Below are 21,637 nucleotides of genomic sequence, written 5' to 3' on the forward strand. Positions count from 1 at the left end.
AAAGAGAAGTAAAGGACACGCTGGGAAAAGACGATGAGAGTTCCTCTCCAAAGATTACTTCTCCTATGCAGACTTCCTTGCATTTCACCGGTAACAATCATCAGTGCATGTTCTGTAAGTCCACACTTGTTTTATAATTTTAAACCGTTACACTGTTATGGATCTCCCCCGACCCGGACAGATCCTAAGCTTCCTCACAACAAGGGCCACTTATCGCAGTAAAATAGCAGTAACATCAAAATTTTGATATTACATTTGTCCTGCAAATCTACTACAAACAGACCTGCAACACATTTAGGATTTATGAAAAGGGCTGATCTCAAACTACTTGGCATGCTTTCCCTTATACGTCTGTGTGTCTCAATGACAGAATACACTATGACACCGAAAACAGAAAAAAGGATTCTGACTTCAGATTCAGATGTCTGACACCATATATAGTTTGCCCGCCTTCTTCGTAAGATTCCTCTGAAATAAACAGAGTGAATTATACAGAAGACAAAAGCGTAACACCAAGAAAAACAGGGGCTGCAGAGTGAGCATCACTGACCAACGACACAGATCAACTATTTTCTTGAAGAGACAGAGAAGCTTCACCTCGGAATATGCCATAAGGAAAGGAGGTAGGAGCAAGTTCTCAAAGAGAAACTCTTATCTCAGTGAGGAGCTGCTCGAAAGTATAGAATTAGACAACAGCAGTGACATTCAGTGATGTGTAAGTATGGAGGAGCTGTCCTCAGACATCCATTTCCCTTCTCCTCATCTTACACACACTATTTACATTCAATCCAAACTCACTCCCAAGCAAATTCGTTGCTGACGGCAAAGAACTAGCAATGACCAATGACCTGTCACACAAAGGGATATGTGTCTTTTTCGAGGCAGCATCATGTAACTGTTACCTTTCTAGAACTCTCTTTCCATCAAACATACCAGCAACATGTCTGACATATTAGCTGCTTTATCAGCCTATATCCAGAGTGCAGAGATGTGGAACAAAGATTCCACAATCTACTGCTGTTAAAATCATTGTCTTTTGGCTTACCTTAGCAAAATCTAACCTGCTCCTATTTTGCCTATCTTCCCAACCAAGACCTGGAGGGGACACGGGGAGATTCAAGCCTGTCTGTATGGACACTGGTACCCCAGACTTCAGCCCTTGTCATTCCAGTACTGGGAGATTCACAACAAACAAACAGAAACGATGAAGGAGAGGAGGAAACAGATTTGACATGACACCCAATTTGTAGACTGAAACAGCTCACCAAATACCCATCACTGTACATTTCCACAGGTTCACACTTACACATACTTACATTAAACTTCACACCTACAAAGAAAGACACTGCTAAAGCTTCTACAGGTACTTCAACATACCACTCAGAAGCAGTGGAGACACTGTCACGCTCACCTACGTGCTGCAGCTGCTACGCACGTGAACCTTCGAGTCAGGACCTGCGGTTTACTAACCATGCCATCTGCGCAATTTATTCCCCTGGGCTTCAGTAACTTCAACTCTAAACTGGAGACAATCCTACTTTCTGCCTTGCATGGTTGCTAACACTGCGCAGCACTTCCAACAGTCCTCGCTGGCTCTAACAGGCTGCTAGTACCTGCTGACTGCAATAACCCTCAGCCTGGCCGCAAGCACTCCTGCCCGCGGGACAGCCGGCCGCTGCGCTCGGTCTACAGCATGCTTCCCACGGCTGCGGTTACTAACGGAACACAATTACTCTCCTCGCACAGTGTCCACACTTCTTCCTAATTACAGTTTCTTCTTAGCTCATGAATCCTGTTTTGTTTTCAGTAGTACAAATAATTATCTGGCCACTTCAAGGTAACTAACATACTTAAAAATGTCAACGGTAGGCTCCTGGGACTCTGCCCTTGCTTATCCTGTTGACAAAGGGAATGAGTGGGAACACACAGGCCCTAGGAGAGCTATGTCTGCTGCAAGCGCTGCTGTCTGTCCAAGACAGCCCCCTACGTCTGCACTAGGATGTGGGCCACCGTCTCCACTGCAACACTCTGACCCACATGCAATAATTGACAGTCTCCTCTTTCACAGGGGATGTATTCTTCCTGAGGTGGAGCTCGGCGGTTCTCCTCCCGTCAATCTGGCTTCCTCCCTGGTCCTTGCTGCATGCCATCTGCTGCTATGAACTCCACCGTCCCCCAGTACAGCTTACACTACCTTCCTATCTGCTCAGCCACAGCCTCTGCTTGCCCTATTTCACTGTACACCCTCAGCAGGCACTCGGGTTCCATAAGCCGAACCCCATTTTGCATCACACTCAGAAATTCCCCAATCTTCTCTGTGTTGGCGATGCCAGGAATCTGTTTGCACTAAGACACAACTATGCCTTTGCACACCAGGCACACACTACAGGGTGTGTAAATACATTCTGTGACTGCAGTGTGACGAACCTTCCTAGACACAGAGATGACATTACTTACAGTATCACACAGTCACGGGAATCTCTGGGAGACACAGAATCAGCTTCAATTATAAACAAATACAATTACACTAACCTACACTTCAGGTATTTCTGCTGCCAAGACACCTTTGTTCTACACTCACCCTTTCCCAAAGATCTCTATCCTGATGCTCAGTCACATGTGGTGGGTAATATTTTACTCTCCACAACTTACACAGCTACCATCATCACTGATTGGCAGAGATTAACAATTCAGTCCTTAATGCGATGTGACACTCAGGGAATGTGATGTAAGGCTCCATTTTGACCTTCAAAGTCTACAAATGTTTCTGACATTCACATATAATGAATGCCATTTGACTTCGGTTTCCTATGGTTACCCCCAGTACATAGCATATAATATTTTATGCTTCTTTCCCTTTTTGGTCCACGTGCATTTGATAATACAACACTGAAAACCACAACATTTACTATTATTTGCTGGAGGCCAAATACACGACACCTCTGTACGTTTTCAGTGCTTAAAGTATGAGATTATATACTGAGATCTCCCTGTCTTCTACACTAGCTCCATTTGCACAAATGGCATGTTTAGGAATGACTTCACACCACAGTATCAATGACAATTTAAAACCTTCACAGAGAAACAAGGTAAGTCTTCTTACAAGAAACAACAGTACACAATGCTTTAAGTCACACATTTGTTATTTTATTTCCAGATTCTTTCAAGTATTAGACTGTGAAAAATAATTGGTCCTTCTATTTCACACTCAAATAGACTTCTGGGGACCTAGATGAAAGAGACAGGTATGTCTTTCAGAAACATTCAGACATCATATTTTCCCATCAACTGATCACGCCTTCCTATGACACCTAAGCTCAAGGACATGTGGAATGAAATGCGATACTCTATGTATGTTCCATATTACATTACCAATGTCTACCTTCAATAAAAACTTCATCCAGCTTCTGTACCATGTGGCCCATGAGTCAGACGCACTTTAATTGACTGCAGCTGCTATTCACTATGCGGAATAATGAATCATGATCTTCTCAGCATGTTCTACAATGAGGTATGTGTCCAAAGGGAAAAAATGTGTAAAAAAAAATATACTCACCACTCTGTGCTTATTGAGTGCACTAGGCCCAAACGTGGGAGGACAGGGACACTCTAGAACATGGCCAAGTAAATAATGCACTAAGTTAAAGGTACTCAGGCATAAAGCAAACAACAGGTGTCTACAGGTCAGCACACCTGGTTTCTGGAATGCCTTTGCTCCTAACTACCCTGTGACTACAGTGTACATTGTACTTGCTCCTTAAAGCCGAGGTAACAAAAAGCTAGAACAGTTTACTGACGGGGAAAGGCTGAGAGGTGAGCCATGGTGACAGCACAGCATCTACCAGGGAGAGAAATCAGAGAACAGCAGCCACAGAAAATTCACAACCCCAGGCTACTCTAAGGCCATAGTCACCCACTGGCATCCATGCAGTGGGAAGAACGTCACCCAGAAAGAGAGCAGGGGCAGACGGTATTTCACGGTCAGGTCCCCTCAGTGGTTCTCACACTCACCACGCAGCTGTGGTGCTCAGCCTAGACTACTGAAATCAGATATCTAGCATTGCAAGCCACACATCTAAGACTGAAACACAGACATGCATAAATTTTGCGCAGCTCCCCAGACAATTTTAATATGCTGTCAAGATTGTGAACTACTGGGTGACATGCTTACTTCACAGCTTTGCTCCAGAGGTAGGACATCACAAGTTGCTGGACTGCGGCTCAGCCCCCTCAGGGAACCCAAGCTTCACTAACAGGAATAAGGCACAAAGGGAGGGGACAGCTATCACTCCACGATGACCCTGGGTGACCAGCGACACAAGCAGGACAGTAAAGCCTGCACCTACCTGGAAGCTCCTTTGAGGAGATGACCACACCTCACCCTCACTACTAGACAAAGGCCACACAGTAGCAGCAGACAATGGCCACAGCAGCTTAAGGACCTCAATCAGCATTAGAAACTGGTTATCAGAAAGACAGCAAACCACACGATGCTAGGCAAAACAAGAGAAAACGCAAAAGGAAGATGCAGCTTCTGATCTGGTGACTTTATCAGAAAACTGAGGTTGACAAATCATTTCTTGCAGTACTCAGTGTCCACATCAGTCATCTGCTCCACATCAGGACCATCTCACAGGCATCACTCTAACAGACACACTTTCATTTATTCTGTTTCTCAGTATTTCAAAACATTCTAAAACAGACCTCTTTCACAAAAAACCTGCACAAAGACTTAACAAAGTTCTTATGACACTTGAGTTCAACAGTCTTCATGAATGCTACTACATATGTAAGACGAAATAAATGAGTTAAACCATTGGAAATGAGAAGGTAAGATTGTCATTATTTGCGGATGAGATGGTACCAGCGGAACTCCAGAGACTCTCACACACACTAGCTGACACAGCACAGGGGAGGACACAAACTTCATATACAATATTAGGACAATTCCTATCTACAACCAATAAATTAGAACATAGCAGTAAAAAGATTAACTATCTCGGGGAAAAAGCTAATAGGACATGTGTCAAACTACATTTAAAAAATACATGCTACTAAGAAACAAAATACGTGAAAAGAAATCTTACGAATTCATTCTCAAAATTAAACCTTAATACACTTTACATGGAAAAAGATCCCTGTAGTAATAGTTACTTTCCATACAGCAAAAAGTGAAAATGACTTCAACCATGCTATTTTGCTTGCCTAAAACCACATCAAGGAAAACGAAACACTATGAAAACACATGGGATTCTGTCCAGGCAGGTATGATTCTCCGGATGACGGCACTGACCAGCACTGCCTCGGTCACAGCGAACCCACGGGCAGACACCTGGGCCCTGACGTCACCTCTCCGCCTCGTTCCTAGGAACCCACATACACAACCTAGGCTTCCAAGGTTATCTTCACAGAGGGGTCGTTTATGCCGTAAACCAGCTCCATTCCTCTCTCTAAATCTGATGTAACATCACACTCTCCTAGAACACAGCATAACACTAGAACCCTTCTGCTGCTCTGACCCGCATTTTCCATGTTTGAGTCTTTTCGGAGGCCTCGCTTCTACGTCCCAAAGCTTACCCCCTACCTTAGCCTCATTTCTCTCATCCACCAGTTTCTCAAATAATACATTCCCTTCCTGTAGATTCCAAGAGAATCAATACTGCTTGAATCCATTCTGTTTACCTGTAACTGACACTCCGAAGCATGTTTATCTTAGCCGCAATAAAACTGTTACCACTGTCCCTCGTCTACATATTGACTGTAAACACCGTGATAACGCCACTATTTATGGGATCTTAACAACTTTATTGCAAGTATAAAATAATTATGGCACGCTTCATTGGACAATACACTGATTTCAGACTTTGACAGTTTTTCAGCCTGTGAAGAGTTAAGTGTATACTGCATGCTATGTGGATTGACTCCGTATTTTCAGATCCATTATTAACTCATTCAAACACTGACTAGCTCACAGTTTCATAACTCACTGCATTATTTTACATACACGGGATATTCACGAGCTTTGGGGAAAAACATTTAGAACAGTAATATTTTAAGTCAAAAAATAAAACCCCATATATTTTCCTTTCTGCTGAATGCATATATCTAGTTGACATTATTTTTCTCTGATGTTCATCCATATAGTTGAGACATAAGTAATCGTTTTCAGACTGATGTGACGTGGTACTTCATTTCAGTTTAACGTTTTGCTTTCTTGTGAGTACAAATTGCATTTGTCTTAACACAGGAGTGAGGCAACGCGTATTCTTCACAAAGGGTTTCTTTTTATATTTTACAGTTTACCTCTATCATTACTGATACCTATGGCAGCGACATTACATTACACATTGCTTCCCTCTAAGTAAACTGCCAGTGAATACTGTTCATTTAGACACGGTAGATTTTTGTTCACCTGAAGCATACAATTTGGCTCCAGGCCACTGAAACAGTTTGAAAAATGACTTTTAAAATGTTTACATTAACAAAGCACCTGTACTGTATACATTCATTTTACACCCTTTCAGCAGCATGGTTAATTTATCACTAAAGTTCATCTTACGATATCTTTCAGAAAAGGCCTATTGTTTCAGCTAACTTCTACAAATGGCATTCACTCAACTCATCTGAAAAATTTGCTTTTTTTCCTTCCCCACACCTGCGGAACATTTTTGCCACAGTTGTACACACAATCTGCCTGAGGATGAATTACTTATTTTTCACTTTTCTTACTACAAATTTCTTTCACACCCAGGATCATGCACATAAAAGAGGAGGACACAAACTCCTGCACTGATAAGGAGGAAGGGAACGAAGGGAAAGGGGAGGAAGAGGTGGGAGGGGAGGGGGACTAAAACAGTAACCTGCTAACATAATACTCTTATGAAATTAAACACAGTAGTAATAAGGCAACAAACCGCTGACCTAATGACTGTGATGGCAATTACGTGTTAAATAAAGTAACTACCCTTGATGAATTAACCAAGATTTCAGATAAACGCATTAAAACCATGTTCTGCTGCTAGTGAGCCTGCCTGATGGAGACAAATTCTAGACGGACAAAGTTACAGAGGAAGGCTGGTTTCCACTTTCATTTCTACAAACACATAGGCATTGTGATATTCTCCACAAATTTGCATTTCAATTGAACAAGTTTGTATAATTACATTAGCCTCCAAAGAATCTCAAAAAAGAAAAAAAAAGACACTAATGAACTCATTTACAAAACAGACACAGACTTGCAGGCATAGAAAACAATCTTACGGTTATGGCAGAGGAGGAGGGGATGGGAGGGGATACCTTTGGGAGTTTGACATTTGCAAATATTAACTACTGTATACAGCAATAGACAAAAAACCAAATTGCTTCAATCCCTTGTAATAACCTTCAATGAAAAAGACTGTGAAACTGAATATATCTGTATATATACATATCCTTAGCACATTATGCTATGCATCAGAAATTGACATTATAACTGACTATACTGCAATTGAAAAAATAATACTTCCCAAACAAATCTGAGAAAACTTACCTGAGGATATTCTCATCACTATTTTGTATTATGAAATTGACATCAATCCTTTACTATGATATTTTGCAATATAAAACCTATAAAACCTGTTCTCTTTTATTCTATCTCAATAGTCTTAACATGACAATTGTACCTATCTGAATTATTTGTCCTACCCACACATCACTCACTCAAAACTCACCACAGAAACACATACACCAAACAGTCTACTGAAGAAATTGCACTGTACTTTAACCCAACTGAAGAAGTTAAACTGCGGTTTACACTGTACGTTTGACAGCCTGCCCAAAATGGAGAGGGAAGACCCTAAGCTCACCTCTTCCCACAGGCCCACCAATACTACAAGCATTTACAAAGCAGCTGTTAGTAAGAAACACTGGAATATAACAGACATTATCTTCTACAAACAAGGATATAAAGAGGGAAACAAAGCAAGACGAGGAGAGACAGAGCTGCGGTATATTTAACAGCCACACCACCTGGGCAGACGACCCCCACATAAGAATCACTGCAACTGCAGCGGTCCTCCTCAGAGACCCACGGTTCCGCGAACCACGCTGGCCTCCCTGGCCTGGGGGTCCTGCATCGGACAGACAAGACCCAGAATGTCTGGCTTTGAGGGTCACTGGGGCTACCTTTCCGGGGACCTAGAGGGATGTGGGAAACAGAGGCTCTACTCTTTACGGGCACACACACAATCTCACATGCTCCAGGACCCAGAGCAGAAGCAATGATTTGAATGGAACCTGGGTCAGATCCACTCTCTAAATGTGGAGGATCTCCAGGAGAGGCAGCAGGCACCCTGAGCTCACCCTGAGGACACAGACACTAGCAGCGCCCATTTTTGGAAGTTCACTCTACCACATGGACACTGCCACACTCAGATGCCATTCTGGAACCCTCCCTCTAGCTTTCTAGCACTGAGACCCACCGCCACCTATCAGCCTGCAGACCTCACTACTCGGAAATCTCAGGCCACACAACTAGCTGAGCAGGGGCACAGCTATACTCACCAGCAGGCAGACCACCTCAGGACACCCTGAGCCCTTCCCCACGGTGGGACATGGCCCTCTCCCACCAGAGAGCCCAGGACCCTGCACCACACCAGAGAGCTGGCACTAGCCCTGGCACCCTCCTCACACCCCAGAGGGCAGGGACCAGCTTGCACACCTCTGGACCATGGTCCTGCCCACCCACAAGCAGTCACACATACTAGAACCACCACAGTCCTACAGCTTGTCATGGCAGGATCCAGCCCTCATCCCAGCAGGCTGCCCCCAGCTCCAGGCTCCCCTGAGCCCTGGCCCTGCCTACCAGCTGTCCAACACCAGCTCTGAGACATCTTGCTCCCCTCAGCCAGTCACCCGGGTACAGACAAATTACTAATAATGCAACTGCACCACTAGTAAACAGAAACTACCGACAAATAAAAGCCCAAGACCAGACAGTTTTCCAGGTGAATTCTACTGAACACTTAACCAAGACTTAACACATACCCTGCTCACATTATTCCAAAAGATGGCAGAAGATGAAATGCTACTGAATTCCTGCTCTGAGGCCGTGATCACCCTGATACCAAAACCAGACAAATGCATCACAGACAATGACAATTACAGACTAATATTCCTGATGAAGACAGATGCAAAGATTCTCAACACACCATGAGCAAACCAATCCAACACTGCATTATCAGGATCCCACACCAGGATCAAGTCTGATTCATCCCAGGAATGCAAGGATTCTTCAGTATTCACAAATCTATCAATTAGATACTCACATTAACACACTGAGGAATAAAAGCTACACACTCATCTCAACAGATGCAGAAAACCCTTTTGGCAAAATTCGCCATCCATTTATGACAAAACTTTACAGAAAGTTCGTACAGATGGAACATACTTGAACATTATAACTGCCACCTATGATAATCCCAGAGCTAACACCATAGGCCATGGTGAAAAGCTGAAAGCATTTCCTCTACAATCAGAAACATCACAACGTTGCCTACTGTCACGATTTTTCCTCAATGTATTATTGGAACTCCTAGCCACAGCACTCATACAAGAAAAAAGAAATAAAAGGAAGAAATTAAACTGTCACTGTTTGCACATGACACCACACTAAACATAGAAAATAAAGATACTTCCCTAAAACTAATAGAGTTCACTAACGAATTTGATTAAGCCTTAGGATACAATATTAATATGCAGAAGTCAGTTGCATTTCTGTGTACTAACAAGTAACTATCAGAACACAAATAAAGAAAATAATTATATTTACCATTCCAACCACAGAATGAAATGCAGAAATAAAGCTAGCTAAGGAGCTAAAAGACCTGTACTTGAAAGACTATTACATGCATGTGAAAGAAACTGAAGACACAAACAGATTAAACGATATACTGTGTTCATAGATTGCAAGAATACTATTAAAATCACCATATCACCTAAGGAAATCTACAGATTCTAAAAACATCCCCATCAAATATCAAGAACATTTTTCACAAACTTAGAACACATAATTCTAAACTTTGTATACAAAAGGCCAACACGCACATACGATGCTCAACATCACTAACCATCAGGCAAATACAAATCAAAACCCCAATGCAGTATCACTTCACACCTATCAGAATGCACGTTATCAAAAAGACTACAAAACCAAATACTGCTGAAAATCATAAGAAAAAGAGGGAGGAGATCTCATCCACACTGTTTCTGGGACTGTAAATTAGGGCACCCAGTGCAGAAATCAGGTAGTAGGACACCTCCAGCAGTCCTCCTCTCTCTCCAGATAGACTTGGTTGCTGGGATCTTTCTCTTTATAGACACTCTGCATCAGGTTAAAGACGGTACCTTCTATCATAGTGTTTGGAAACCAACTATACCTCAATAAGTCAAATAAAATTACAGGTTTTAACTCACTCCAGATCCAAATGATTTCAACAGTGGATTCTACCAAACATTTAAAAACAAATAATACCAGTTCTTTATAATAATGACACTGTATATATATATATATATATATATATATATATATATATATATATGTATTCGTTGCACTGTCAAACCCAGAAAAAGATGTCATACAGAAAGTACTGATCAATCTCTTGTGAATACAGACACAAAATCCCTAAAAGTATTACCAAATCTAATCCTGCACTATTCCTAAAAGGTAACACATCATGACCCCAAGTGAGGTTTATCCACAGAAAGCAAGCCTGGTTCAATATTGGAAAAGCAACCAATGAACTGGATCCTATTAACAAGCTAAATAGGAGAAACCGTATCAATAGATGTAGAAAAAGCATTTTGACAAAAAGCAACACCCACTAATAATGAAAACTTCCCCAACACCGTGAAAGAAGGTACAATCTTTAACCTAATGAAGAGTATCTATAAAAAGTCTACAGCTAATATTATACCTAATCTTTAGAAATTGAAAGTTCTCCCTCTAATTTCTGTACCACAGCAAGGATGCCCTCTTTCACCACTTCCCTTCAATATCACAATGACAGTTCTAACTAGTGCAATTCAGCAAGAAAAATAAATAAAAGCATTCAAACTGGAAAGGAATAAATACAACTGTCTTTATTCATATATTATGACTTCCAATGCAGCAAATCCCAGTGCACCTATAAACCTTTTCTCCAGAAATAATAAATGAGTTTAAGCAACATTGCAAATTCACGGTCCATTTACTACAATACCTTTTATTCTGATATAATGGAAATTAATAACTGGAATTAAAAGTAAAAAATACCAAGTATACTAACAGCCCCAAAATGAACTATGTAGGTATCAATCAAACCACTTCATTCATCACATGAATATGGAAAACTATACATTGCCAATGAGAGAAATCAAAGAAATCTCAACAACTTGAGAGAGAGATCATACTCACGGATTCGAAACCTCAACATTGTTAACATGCTCTTTCCAATCTGATCAATAGATGTGATACAATCCCAATCCAGAATCCATCAAGATTTTGTTAGATACTGACAAGCTGATTCTAAAATTCACCTGCAAATCAAATGAACCAGATTAGCAAAACGATATATAAAGGAAGAACACAGCTGAAGAACTCCCATTTCCCAATTTCAAGATTTACAACAATGCTACAATAACTAAGACAGTGTAGCATTAGAGAAAGGACACATGCATAGAGGAGGAAATCAAACAGAAAGGAACAGATCCACACAAACAGAGTCAACAATTTTTGACAAAGTCTTAAAGGTAATTTAATAAACAACAATTTAATGAACACACCTTTCAACAAGTGACACTGAAAAAACTGGACATCTATATACAAAAAAATTTCTAACTAAAAATAAGCCCCAGCTCAAATAAGCTTATAAAAACTTGAATTGCTGACCAAAATGTAAGACATGCAACTATAAAATCCATCATCAACTTCTTAGAGACAACACCAACAGCAAAATCCAAACAAAATATCAGTAAGTTGGACATTATCAGAATGCTTCCCATCTCTCCACAACAGACATTGTTAAGAACGTGACACAACCCACAGACTGTGAACAACTATTCCAAAATGACCTCTCTGATAAATGGCTTCAGGAAAAACATTAAAAATTCTCAACATTCAACCATAAGAACACAAACAACCGAACAAGATATGTACAAAAGTTCCGAACAGCCCTTCACCAACACTGATAAAAAGTAAGTACTTCAAATGATGGTCGACATCATTTGAAATTAGGGAAAATCAAATTGAAACAATAATGACGTCACTACATATCTATTAGGTAATGACAATCCCCAAACATGACAGTACCAAATGTGTGCAAGAATGTGGAACATTTCTTTACACAGTTCAAAATGGTTCAGGCAATTTAGAACACAGTTCAGCTGCTTTTCATAAAGCTACATATAGACTTAACCATTTTATCCAGAAATTATGCTTCTAGGTATTCATTCAGTTCATCTAAAACCTTATATTCACACATAAAACCATTTTACAGCAGTTTTCCTTAACATAATAGGTAAAACTACAAGCAACCAAGTTGTCCCCCAACAGAGGAATGCAGACACAAATAATGTAATACCATTAAGAAATAAAAAGAAATGAACTATTATTTCATGCTACAGGAATAAATCCTAAATGCCTTTCACTAAGTGGAAAAAGCCAGACTGAAAAGGCTACTCATTTAATGACTCTCTTTATATGACCTTCTGGAAAAAGCAATACAATCAAGATGGAAAACAGATTAGTAGTTGCTAGTAGTTGCTCAAGTGGGGTGGGAGGTTAACTACAGGGAGGACACACAAGGGGACTTGGATACATAACTCTATACTCTGACAAAAAAAAAGAAAAAAAAGGACCAACCAGGATGCTGGCGGAATCCCATGACGCAACGCTGACTGTGACAATTTAAGGTCACTATGTTACCAATGTGACAGAACCGCACTACAGAGAAAGTAGGGAGAAAATGCCCTAATTAACCTTAGAAACTCATGTCTGCCTGGAAAGTATGGGGTAAAAGAACTTACAAATAAACAAATGTAATGAATGGATTGTGGCAGACAGGTTTCTCAGTGTCAGAGAGGGACAGCACGGATAATTAAGAAGGAACGCCTTATAGGTGACATGAGCAAGAAAGCACACTATCAGGTCCCCATACTTTTCCCCAACCCCCCCCCAAATAATGAATACATAACTACACAGCAATTAAAACAGCTCTGGGAGAGCTCTGACGTACAATAAAGGAGGTGCAGAAACACCTGGAGCTGAGACACTGAAGACGTGTACACAGAACAGCTGAGGAAGCATTGTGCTTGCATCACCCCATCCCCCGGTCTGGCACAGCTACGTGCCACGGCAATTCTCTTGGTGTCACCATCCTCCATGGGAGAAGAGGAGAGCAGAGGATCCCAGAAGCCCTTATCACCACCATGGGTCCCTTCAGCCTTCACTAAACCTGACTCCAGCTGATGCACGGACCTTGGACTCCACACTGCTGTGCCTATCCCACGCCCTGGGGCCAGAGCCTTCACTGTTTCCTGCTATCTCTGGGGCCACTTTCATGGTTGCATCCTACATCTCCACCGCTACCCCTGGAGCCGACATCCTCCTCCTCCAACTGCAGACATGCCTCGGATCATGACTCGGTACCACTCAGTGCATACTGATACCTCAGACACTGGGCCGTGGCGGCAAGTAAGCCTGCGCCCTGGGCCAGCTGCCACAGTTGCACTGCAAGCCCCTGAGCCCTAGACTCGAGCTCTCCAGCCACACGGTGCACCTGCACAGACCTGACACACTTGTCACTGCTGCCAGAAGTACACACGCTCCCCAGATCCCAACACTGCTACTGTCACACTGGTGGCTGTGCACCAGGTTCACTGCTAAGATACACCACCTCCACGATTCCCCCCAGAAGAAATATGCTTCTTATTTCCCAGCAGACTTTGCTACCAAAGACGCCAACAGCCCTGGTTACCATCAGGGACACACATAGTCTTGCCCCAAGGACCCCTACAGTCTTCACCAAGGTTCAACTCAACTGATGAAGCTCCATGGAGACTCCACCGCTGTGCCCTCCCTGATTCCAGCATTATCACTGCACCGCCTGCAGTAAGGGCTGCTGCTCCTCACCTATCCTGCATCATCACATCCACTCACCGGTGCAGGCCTTTCCCCACTGAGGCACACCCATACAGTCTACGACATATACTTGCTCCCTCAAATGAGCAGACATCAGTCCAAAGTTATTTTTAAAAAAAAAAAAAACTACAGAAAATCTAACACACATAACATCACCAAAGACACACAATACTTTTCCAGACATTGACCCTAAATAAACGAAGATCCACAAACTGACAAAGAATTCAAAATAATTGCTCTAGGGAAACCATGGAAGCTACAAGAGAATGAAATCAGCACAGTGATACAAGAACAAAATGAGAAGTTCAAAAAAGAAGTAGAAATCATATAGAAGAATCAAACAAACTCTGGATCTGCAGAGTACCGTGAATTACATGTAAATGCAATGGAGAGCTTCCTCAGCAATTTCAACAGCATCAAAAGCACTTTTAAGAGCTTCGACGGTTTGATCCAGCAGAAGACAGAATTCACAAACTGAACTAGAGGTCTTTTGAAATGATCCACTCAGAAAAGACAACCAGAATGAAAAAGAGTGAAGAAATCCACAGAATTTACAGCACACCAACACGTGAATGGATATGTACATCACATAACTCCCAGAAGGAGAACAGACACATAGGTAGACAGCTTATTTAAATAAACAATGGCTGCAAACTTCCCTCTCTTGGGAGGAAAACAGACATTCATGAAACTTAAAGGTTCTCAAAGAGGAACAACCCAAAAAAGTCTTGAACAAGACATTTCATAATCAAATTGTAAAAGTCAAGGACAAGAGACTTCTGAAAGCATCATCAGAAAACCAGCTCATCATACACAAGGAACAAGGAAACCCTATGAGACTACACGAAATGTTCTCAGCAGAAACCTCGCAAGCCAGAATAGAGTGGGATATTATATTCAAAGCACTGAAAGAAAACAACCCAACAAACCCATGCTAGCCAAGAACACTATATACCACAAAACTATCCTTTACCAATGGAGGAGGCTCACACGGACACCTCGCCTGTGCGGCCCGCCGTTGTCTATGACAGTGCACCATAATACACTCCTTTCCACTCTTACACTTACCGTCTGGAAAATTCTTTCACCAGCCTGAGCTGCTGGCCCACCCTACGGTGTCACACAGCATTCGGTGGCCCACACGTGCCTAGGACTGCAGCGGAGCCCTTAGGGCGACTCTCTCTTTCTCCCTGTCCCTCCAGAAGTCTCCCCCTGGCTTGATCGGAACCTCTGTTCTGAAGCCCGGAATCCTCAGGGCAGACTTCCCTCTTCTGCTTTCCTTTCCTCTCTCGTACCTTGCTGCCGCTCCCTAGTGTTCAGAAATTTCCTGAAGTCCTGCCGAGGAAGGAGGAACCCTGACTGGCCTACTCTTAGCAGCCTCTGACACTCAGCCTGACAGACACACATGACCCCCGGCCCGGCCTGCAGTGGTGAATGCACACGGAAAAGGTGTCTTCTTTTCTACATGCTCTTCTCTCCATCCCCCTATTCCTCTCTTTCTCCCTTGCTCTGACTCTAGCCCTCAAGACACTCCTTGGTTCTTGGGCCCAACCACGTGGTGCACCTCTATGCTTTCTACATTCTGTGGATCACACCTCCAGCTTGGCCTTGCTGGTTACCCGCAACCAGACTAACAGATTGCTTACTCTTATGCTTGCCCTTCAAACAGTCAACTGACCAGACTGCTCCATTGCTACTCACAGCTCCAGGCCTGCTGTTAAAATAAAGCTATGAATTGTACTGTTTCTGCTTTATTCCCGTAATCAAAAGTAATAACCATACTTGGTTTCTGATTTGCTCTCCAGGGAAAAGGTCACGGACCTGTAACATTACAAAATAGGCTAAATACCAAGAACACCACACCTTGGGGCGCTTATGAGATAGACAGATCAAAAAAGCAACAACTGGTACCCTCTACAGAACTGGCTGCCTGGAGGCATCGAGACACCACTGTAAGTCTTACGATGAGAGAATGATTCTGTTGATTGTTTCCTGTTTAAACTACGGCTACATAATCACCCCATCCCATCCCCAAGGTGGGTTCAGGGTGTTGACGGCACGAGCCTGCAGTGGGTCCCCTTTGCCTGGCAAAGTAATAAAGCTATTTCTTTTCTTCTAAGCTCCAAGACCCTGCCTCTGAGTTTCACTTTGCCTCAGGAGGGACGGGAACCAATCTTTCAGCAACACTGCCCCCTGCCTTCAGTCACCATGCCAGGTAGAAGTCTCCAGTGGGTGAGTTCCCCCCACTTTCCCTTTGCTTTTTCGCCCCTTGTGCCAGTTTCCATCCTTGTGCAAGCTGGCTTCCTTCTTGGGGGACACCACAACTAAGAGGACACCAGAAGTTTAGCCTTTGTTTCCCGGGGATGCCCCACATTACGCTCTGCACTGTTAGCCTCCCTCCTTCTAGGGTAAAATGCCTCGCAATAGACTCTGCACTGGTGTCCTTCTCTTTGTTTCTTTATTCCCTGAGACTCACCTTTGGGTTGCATTTTACAACGTGGGGACAAGTTCAATCCCCACACCTAAAGAGACACTGCCTTGCATTTCTCTTCATCACCACCTGGCCACAATACCACCTCCCAGATCAAGAGACCTGGCCCCTTAACGGAACCCTGAACTGTAACACCATCTAGCAGCCCAATCTCTTGCCGCAGCTTGGGCAAATGGTCCGAGGTCCCGTATGTCCCAGCCTTTTTGGTTCTCTCTCAACACTCAGATAAGGTTCCACATGGGCCTGTCTGATTAGAACTTGCACTGGTCACTCTGTGACAGTCAGGAATGTGTGTGCTTTGAACCTTACGATCTCTCCTGTGAAATGGGAAATGCTGGTTCTGTTCCAGCACAGAGCCCTCTTGCGGCAATTCTACCTGACTGGAAAGATTTCACTTACTAGCCTATGACTAAGAAAAAGATGGTATTTTCAGAACATTCTTTAGACTCCAGAGAAAATTGGTTAAGTAAAGCTCTTTGAAAATTCCAAAACTGGTTCCTTTTATATATGCAATTAAGAAAACTAGATACCTTTCCAAAATTCTCACCCTGAAAAAACAAAAACATACCTAGGAGAAAACAGAGAACAGACAAAAGGCAAGCCAGATACATGGCCACTGCCAGGGCTCATTCTGTGCCAGGACCAGGGGTGTGGTCACAGCCCACCACTCCTTCCACCACCTCCAACACCTCCCTTACTTACCTTCACAGACTTGTAACCATCTAAAACAAACACACAAACAAAAGACAACCCAAACCACACAAAACCTTTTTTGATCCTAGGGCAATACAGTCACTATAGGAGGAACTTGCCTTTGAGATGCCAGTGTTCCATCTCGTCGTCTCCAGGAACCCCTCTCTGGCCATCTTGTTAAAATGCAAATATTGAGACGGGGGCAAGGCACAGACAACAAGAACCTGTCATGCTCCTGGGGATTGCTACAAAGCATACTTTAACTCTTACAAAAACACTCTAGGTTTATTTCTAAAGCTTAGTACTCTGAATGCATTTCATGATTTCATACCGAATTAGGTAAATCCAATTGTTAGGTTTATGGTCAACTATCTATAATACAGAAAAACTTCTGTTTCATTGGGAGTTTACACGGACACCATGACGGGCCCACACTGGCTGCAAGAACAAAGAATGCCTGCAGCAACAAGTTTGCAACAACCAACAACACCCCCACCCTTGTTTTTTCTGCAACAGGAGCCTGTATTCTCACTAGAGCACAATGGTTCTCCAACACGTTGCTCTGCCATCCTCTCAGTCTGCCGGCTTTTGGAATACGGCCCCTACTCCTTGCCCCAACACCTCGCCTCCCAATTTATTGCCCTGTCATGTGGCGAGCAGAACAACTTTGAACTCAGCCACCACGTTGGCAAAGCTAGCCAAGAGCCTTGCTGCTCGTGGCAACCGGCCCCATTTGCAGAAGTTTCAGGTGAGGCCCTAGCAGCTCCAAGACCACTTGTCCTGAGGATCTGCCCTTCAGAATTCGCCAAAGCAGCACCGGCTGCCCCAGCGCTTGGCAGCTGGAGCAAGGCATCAACATTTGGGGGCGCCGGGCTCCATATAGTGGCGTAGGTCGGTCTGCTGTGTACAGCCAGGAACTCTATTCCTCTCCCTTTGGGGCTTTTTCTCCAGAATAAGCCCATTTGTTTTGTACTTTAACTGGGCTACCCTGGTGGAAAGAGGACATAGTTGTTGGACTTCACTCATTTTGTGACCCTGATCATTTGCTTCAGTTTTCTGTTCAGTCATTTTATACTTTGTGTTCCTGGTATTGGACTTTCTTTCCCCCTTTGTGTCTTTTTGTTCTTAAATTTATAGATATGGGAAATACTCCACTGTCCCTAAGGAAAGCCTTTTGGGGTGTGCCTTACATACATGGGGAAAACGTAGCTGTGAGCCTGTGACTAAGACATAGATGCTATTTTTGTGTAACAGTGTGCAGCCCTGATACATGCTAGGATCAGAGGAACAATGGCCCCTGAATGCTCACTCAAATTATTATACAATCTGGCAGTTAGAATTGTTTTCTGAGAGAGCAGGGAAAAATGATGAGACCCCATATCCAGAAGCATTTCTGCTATTACATCAGGAGGAAAAGAAGTCAGATGGTGGCCGCCTTACGGTGCAGCAGCCTGAAAGGAAAACACCATTCTGCAAGACAGAGGGGGAGACGATGAGAATGAAGACACATTACTTCAAACCTTAAACCCTCCTCAGGCCAATCCCGCTTTCCTACCAGATGATCAGGCTGTGCCAACGGCTGTTCCAACTGCCCCCATGCCACCAACAAATTCAGCCCTCCCACCGCCTCCTGTTTCCCCTCTTTCTGGGAATCAATTAGAAGTTAGTCTGTTAACCCCCGGGGGAACAGGGACTTGGTTCACCATCACCATCGAAGGCCCGACAGGGCACTCAATTTGCACTGGTAGCCACTTCCAGACCGGTACAATTTCCCTTGCGCCAATATTCTGTAGGAGGCCTTAAAGCAAATCCCCAACCAGCTGGGTTGATATGCATGCACAATCCACTCTCAACTTCAGATTTGTTTACCTGGAAACACCATAACCCCTCTTACAGAGAAGACCCCCTCCGCATGACTGAACTTTTTAACTCTCTCTTTGTCACTCACTGTGCCTCTTGGACAGACATATACACTCTTATGAATAGAATGCTCACTAGGGATTAAAGGAGGATGGTCCTTGACAGAACTAGAGAGGAAGCACGCCAGCTTCATCTAGGGGATCCAGATGGAACTCCAGAAACAAACCTGGCAGTTCCTACTGCTGAGCCTAACTGGGATCCTAATGGTGGAGACATGCCACTCCTAGAGCATTACAGGAAGTGTATCTTGGCAAGTCTTCGAAAGGGGGTATCTAGGCAAAAGAGCTTAAACAACATTGAGGAGATACACCAAAAACCCAGTCAGGATCCATCAGAGTTTCTAGAAAGATTTTATCTCGCTTACAGTGCTATACTGATGCTGACCCCGAGGCCCCTGAAAATCCGAGAATGCCGACTACGAACTTCACTGGCCAAACCGCCCCAGATATAAGAGGACAATTACAGAAGTTAGCTCGTGCGTCTGCAATGAACCCTTCTCAACTGGTAGATGCTGTTTTTAAATTGTTCAACAACAGGGAACAACAACAAAAGAGAGAAAACGCACAACGGCACACAGCTTTTCCGGCAGCAGCGTTGAATTCCTGAAAGGCAAGTCACCTGAGTCACCTGAAGACACATAAGGCACCCCTGGGGAAGGAACAACGCACCTACTGCAAAGAGGAAATGCACCTGAAAGAAGATTGCCCCTGGTTACAAAATACGACAGACAATAATAAAAGAAGGATGGGAACCTCTCATATGGTACACAGAGAGTACTGCTTTGATAAGGAATGAAAAGGCCCAGGGACTCCCTTAGACTTGAGGCACCCAATTCCAACTTCCCCACGGAAGCCTCGGGTAACTTTGAGAGTGGGGGACAAACTGATTGACCTCCTAATAGATCCGGTGCAACATACTATGTGGTAAACACTAAGGTGGCACAGAAGGCTCCTCAATCCATCCCAGTCATGGGAGTTTCTGGAGAAGCACAAAAGCGTGCATTCTTACAACCCCTGGAATGCCAACTAAGGGACCTCACCCTGAAACACAGCTTCCTGCATTTGCCAGAGTGTCCAATCCCTCTTTTGGGCCAAGATCTCCTTTGTCAATCAAGTGCTCAAGCAACTTTTTCATCAGAACAGCTTGACATCAGGGTCCCACCGGAGCAGCTTTAAGTCTGCAGACGGTACTCACGGAAACCCCAGAAATGGACACAGAGCTCCTTCCCCCCGAGGTCTATGAAAAGGTAAAGCCAGAGGTGTGGGCTGATGGCACCCCAGGGAGGGCCAAAAATGCATGGCCAACATATATCTCAGTAAAAGGCAATGCTGGGACACCTAATCTAAAACAACATCCTCTGAGACAAGAGGCCTAAAAGGGAATTCAGCCAGTGCTCGGGAAGTTTCTGACATTGGGACTGATTACACCTTGTAGGTCCCCATACAGCACCCCTATTCTCCCAGTCAAAAAGCCAAACTCAGCAGAGTATCCCTTTGTACAACACTTAAGGCTATCAATGAAGTAGTCCTACCACGTGCACCCTGTAGGGCCCCATCCACACACTCCGCTCACATCCATCCCAGGAGACAATGGCTGCTTCTCAGTTTGGGACTTAAAAGATGCTTTTTTCTGCATTCCCATTGCAGAAGAATCCCAGCAGCTAATCGCATTTGAAAGGCAGGACCCAGACACACAGGCAGTCCGACAATATTTTTGGACAGTCCTACCTCAAAGATTTCAGAATTCCCCTACTTTGTTTGCGGAAATGTTCACTAAGGCCCTAAGAAATTTAATATTGGATGAAGGACTCTTGCTCCAATATGTGGACGATTTGCTCACAGCAAGCCCTTCCTACGATAAATGTCTACAAAATACCATCAGAACCCTGACTCCTTTGGTCAATTGTGGACATAAGACTCCAAAACAAAGGCCCAGGTATGTAAACAACGAGTTTGATATCTGGGCTTTGCCCTCCCCCAAGGACAGGGCGATCTTTCGCCAGATCGACAACAGGCAATAGCAGGCTCGGGTACACCCAAAACCCGAGGCAACTGAGGGGGTTTCTGGGAAACGCAGGGCTCTGTCTGATTTGGATCCCAAACTATGGGCTCATAGTAAAACCTCTCTTTGACGCTTCAAAAGGGCATGATCTTGAGCCCCTTATTTGCACTACAGAATACCAAACAGCCTTTGAAACTATAAAAATACAGTCTCAGCCCCTGCTTTGGGACTACCAGATTTAAAAAACACCTTTCAAACTGTATGTCCAAGACAGACAAGGCATACGTCTCGGGGTATTAATTCAAACTCTCGGAAATATTGCTAGCCCTGTTGCCTACATCTCAAAACAACTAGAACAGACTGTTAAGGGATGGCCC

At 43.6% G+C, this 21,637-nt stretch overlaps 1 long non-coding RNA gene across 2 annotated transcripts in view; it reads right to left on the reverse strand.

The window, feature by feature from the left end:
• LOC140697443 (uncharacterized) overlaps nt 1-21,637 on the reverse strand; it is a 96,310-nt gene that overhangs the window by 42,592 nt on the left and 32,081 nt on the right. Inside the window, exon 3 of one of the 2 annotated variants that reach the window (XR_012074543.1) lies at nt 11,432-11,553. The exons of the other annotated variant lie outside the window; for it this stretch is intronic. This is a non-coding gene — a long non-coding RNA (uncharacterized lncRNA). The remainder of the gene's footprint in view (nt 1-11,431; nt 11,554-21,637) is intronic. 2 annotated transcript variants of the gene reach the window in all.

Source organism: Vicugna pacos, chromosome 7 (assembly GCF_048564905.1).
Source record: "Vicugna pacos chromosome 7, VicPac4, whole genome shotgun sequence".
Taxonomy (NCBI): domain Eukaryota; kingdom Metazoa; phylum Chordata; class Mammalia; order Artiodactyla; family Camelidae; genus Vicugna; species Vicugna pacos.